This window comes from Helianthus annuus, chromosome 14 (assembly GCF_002127325.2).
Source record: "Helianthus annuus cultivar XRQ/B chromosome 14, HanXRQr2.0-SUNRISE, whole genome shotgun sequence".
Classification (NCBI taxonomy): domain Eukaryota; kingdom Viridiplantae; phylum Streptophyta; class Magnoliopsida; order Asterales; family Asteraceae; genus Helianthus; species Helianthus annuus.
This window is the reverse complement of record NC_035446.2, coordinates 2,124,409-2,129,374: the sequence shown is the minus strand read 5'-3', so window position 1 is coordinate 2,129,374 and position 4,966 is coordinate 2,124,409.

The window sequence follows — 4,966 nt, the reverse complement described above, 5'->3', positions numbered from 1 at the left end:
GATGTTTTAGAGATATTTTGACTACGAGTTGAACCACAAAACTGAAGTCCCCATTTAGCCTACTGACTCGAGCAGGAATCACCCAAACTCGGTCAGAGACGGTTTGGAACCCAAGTTTAACGTTTAACCCGAAATCGGTATATCTCTCGGTAGAACCCGAATCTTGAACCATGTGTTTGTTTAGATTGATTTGTAAATCGGTTCAAGTCTCGTTTTCACCTTTTTGAGTGTAAAAGAGTTGAAAGATAGATGAAAACCCGTCTTTCAATCCTTTTCCACCGTGAAATGTTAAGATCTTTGGTAGATTTTAGGTTATTTATGTGGAAATCGGTTAGATCTAGCTTATCCATGGTTGAATGAAGTCAAGAACATGAAGTTCTTGATGAACACCAAGAACACCATGATGACATCACTCAAGAACACCTAGATCTTGGTGATTTCATGGATGAAATTCAGATTTTGAAAGATAGAAAGATGGAGAATCGATTAATGAACAAAAACGTACAAGGATTAGGGCGAAATACTTACCGGTTTGAGAGAAATCTGAGATTTAGTGAGAAGAAGAGGCTGGTCGGTCAGAGCTTTTCCAAAAGTGGAAAGCTTGACAAGGACAGCCCTATTTATAGGCTTCCAAAAGAGGAAAGGGCCAGCTGATCGAACAGCATCCCTGATCGAACAGCATCCCTGATCGAACAGCCTGTTCGATCGGCTAGCCTGTTCGATCAGGTTGCCCTGTTCGATCGGCTAGCCTGTTCGATCAGGTTGCCCTGTTCGATCGGCTAGCCTGTTCGATCAGGTTGCCCTGTTCGATCGGCTTGCCTGGTTTTGAGTGTTTCGCGACGATTTTTGATATTTCGACTTCGATGAACGATGATTTGAGAATGATAGAATTCCTAATCAAATTACTTTTAGTAGTAGTCGAGACTATATCTAACATACAAGCATCCTTACAACTATTTCGGGTTCGATTTCCTTTGAGTTTGATTCACCTTTGAGTCTTGATTGATTTGATTGATTCACCACACACTTTAACATAAAAGTAAACATGCACAAGTAACACATAAGGCACACACACACGTATAAAAAGTACTAAAATCCCCACACTTGAGTTTGATGATTGATTTGATTAGCTTGATTATTGATTGACTAGCTTTATTGCATTGTTACTTCCTATCATTCACAGTCGGTCGTTGATTCACAGTTCGACTATCGGTCGATTAGTTTGATTATACAACACTTACTCCAAATAATACGAAAATCAAAATAAAACTAAAATGAAATTAATCTTTATTAATCTTTAATTCCAATAACAGTCAACACTTGACTTTGACTTTGACTTTTGGGAAAACACGAGGTGTTACAGTCTCCCCTCCTTTAGGGAATTTCGTCCCGAAATTAGGCCGAGAACCGTACATCGCCGTGTGATTTTACCTATTTGATGCTTCAGATCTATCTGAATAACTGCGGGTACTTGGCCTTCATGTCACTTTCGAGTTCCCAAGTGAACTCCGCGCCTCGTTTGCCTTCCCATCGTACTTTTACAATAGGAATGCGAGAGCGTCTGAGTTGCTTGGTCTGTCGGTCCATGATTTCGACAGGCTTTTCCACGAAGTGTAGAGTCTCATTGACCTGAAGATCGTCAAGTGGTATTATTGCGTCGTGGTCGGCTACGCATTTCCGAAGGTTTGAAATATGGAAAGTCGGGTGGACATTGCTGAGTTCCTCCGGTAATTCGAGTTTGTAGGCAACTTTACCGATCCTTTCCAGAATCTTAAAAGGTCCAACAAATCGAGGCGCAAGTTTCCCTCTTTTGCCGAATCGGACTACTCCCTTCCAAGGTGATACCTTTAGGAGCGCGTAGTCGCCAACTGCAAATTCGCGGGGCCTGCGTCGTTTATCGGCGTACATCTTTTGTCTGTCCCGGGCCTTTACCAAGTTTTCCCTTATCTGGTGGATCTTGTCAGTCGTTTCTTGCAGAATCTCGGGCCCAGTCAATTGTGAATGACCGACCTCGTGCCATACAATAGGCGAGCGACATCTCCTACCATACAAGGCTTCGAAAGGTGCCATTTTGATGCTGGAGTGATAGCTATTATTGTACGAAAATTCGACCAATGGTAGGTGTTTGCTCCAACTACCACCAAAATCGATAACACACGCACGGAGCATGTCTTCAATAGTACGAATCGTTCTTTCCGTCTGCCCGTCGGTTTGCGGGTGGAATGCGGTACTCAAATTCAGCGTCGTACCAAGAGCTGCTTGAAAAGTTTCCCACAATCTCGATGTAAACCGAGCATCGCGATCAGAAATGATGTCTCGAGGCGTACCATGATTCTTAATGATCTCGTCGGTGTAGATTTGGGCTAGCTTGGCCACCTTATAGTCTTCTCGTATTGGCAGAAAGTGGGCTGATTTGGTTAGACGGTCGACTATAACCCAAATACTGTCGTGACCTGATGGCGTGGTCGGAAGCTTAGTTATGAAATCCATAGCTATGCTTTCCCACTTCCATACGGGTATCGGCGGTTGTTCGAGTAAGCCTGACGGTCTTTGGTGTTCAGCCTTGACTCTTGCACAAGTTAAACAGCTACCAACATATAGAGCAATATCCCTTTTCATCCCAGGCCACCAGTATTTGTAGCGAAGGTCCTGGTACATTTTGTCCGCACCGGGATGAATGGAATATCGGGATTTGTGGGCTTCGTTCATGATGATCTTTCTCAAATCTGTCCTCCTCGGAACCCAGATTCGGTCCAGATAATAGAATATCCCGTTGGCTTTGCTCACTAGCTGAGTTCCATCGTGATAGATTCGTTCTTTCTTCAACGTACGCTCGTTAAAGCAAGCGTGTTGTGCTTCGCGGATGAGAGCTTCGAGGTTATACTGAGCCTGGATGTTTCGAACACCTATCACGTAATTCTTTCTGCTGAGGGCGTCTGCAACTACATTCGCCTTGCCTGGGTGATAACGGATCTCACAGTCGTAATCGTTGAGAAGTTCTACCCATCGGCGTTGACGCATATTGAGTTCTCTCTGGTTAAAGATATGTTGTAGGCTCTTGTGATCGGTGAAGATCGTACACTTTGTACCGTAAAGGTAGTGTCGCCAAATCTTTAAGGCAAAGACAACTGCGCCTAGCTCGAGGTCATGGGTTGTATAGTTCTTCTCGTGGATTTTGAGCTGTCGAGATGCGTAAGCTATAACCTTGTCTCGTTGCATGAGAACACAGCCAAGTCCAAGGTTTGAAGCATCACAATAGACAACGAAGTCATCGCTTCCGTCCGGCAGTGTAAGAACTGGTGCATGGCACAGCATGTGTTTGAGGGTTTGGAAAGCAGTCTCCTGCGCGGTTCCCCACACAAAAGGCTTGTCTTTATGAGTAAGGGAGGTAAGCGGCACAGCAATCTTTGAGAATCCTTCGATGAATCGTCGGTAATAACCAGCTAATCCGAGAAAAGAGCGAACTTCTGACGGATTCTTTGGCGTAACCCATCCCTTGACTGCCTCAATCTTTGCAGGATCAACGTGTATACCCCGACTATTCACAATATGACCCAGAAATTGAACCTCCTCCAACCAGAACTCACACTTGGAGAATTTGGCGTAGAGTTGGTTTCCCTGAAGCAACTCGAGAACCAATCGCAAATGCTGCGCATGTTCGGCCCTCGATCTGGAATAGATCAGGACATCGTCGATAAATACAATGACGAAACGGTCTAAGAACGGTTTACACACGCGATTCATCAGATCCATAAAGACCGCGGGTGCGTTGGTCAAACCAAAAGGCATGACAACAAATTCGTAGTGGCCGTATCGGGTTCGAAAAGCGGTTTTGGGTATGTCTTCCTCTTGTATCCGCAACTGATGGTAGCCTGAACGTAGATCGATCTTGGAGAAGCACTGAACACCTTGTAATTGGTCAAACAGATCATCGATTCTAGGTAAGGGGTATCGGTTCTTGATGGTCAGCTTGTTCAATTCCCGGTAATCGATGCACATTCGGAACGACCCGTCCTTCTTTTTGACGAAAAGGACTGGTGCGCCCCATGGAGAAGTGCTCGGGCGAATGAAGCCTTTTTCAAGTAACTCTTGGAGTTGGTTTGAGAGTTCTCGCATCTCAGATGGAGCGAGTCTATACGGAGCTTTGGCTACTGGGTTGGCTCCTGGAATAAGGTCGATTCGAAAGTCGATATCACGACTTGGAGGTAATCCAGGAAGATCATCAGGGAACACCTGAGGAAATTCTCGGACAACAGGAACATCATTGACTTCAACTTTCTTTTTCTTGTCCGTCTCTGCTACAACAATGTTGGCCAAGAAGGCTCGATATTCCTTGCGGAGATATTTGCGAGCTTGAAGACAGGACATGAGCTTGAGATCTTTTGCAGTAGTTTCACCATAAACACATAGAATATCACCACTAGCTAGCACAAAACGAATCATCTTATCGGCACACACAACTTCAGCATGGTTTTCACGAAGAAAGTCCATGCCTACTATGACATCGAAACTTCCGAGCTGCATTGGAATGAGATTAATCGGGAATATGTGATTGTTGAGCTCGAGAGTACAATCACGGAGCACAGAATTGACAGCAATGGTTCTTCCGGTAGCGACTTCTACTTCGAAGGGTGACGAAAGATAAGAGCGCTTACGTCTAAGAAGTCTCTCAAATTCAAATGACACAAAGCAGTTATCGGCTCCAGTATCAAACAAACATGATGCATATATACCATTCACGAGGAACGTACCATTGACCACGTTGTTATCAGCTTGAGCCTGGCGTGCATTGATGTTGAAAGTTCTGGCGTGAGCGGCTTGTTGTTGAGGCTGTTGTTGTTGTTGCTGGGGTTGTTGAGCTTCTTGTTTCACCACCCTGTTCGGGCACCGGTTTGCGAAATGGTTAGGGTCACCACATGCAAAGCAGGTCCGAACATTGTTTGCCGGGGCCTGTGCAGCTTGAGGA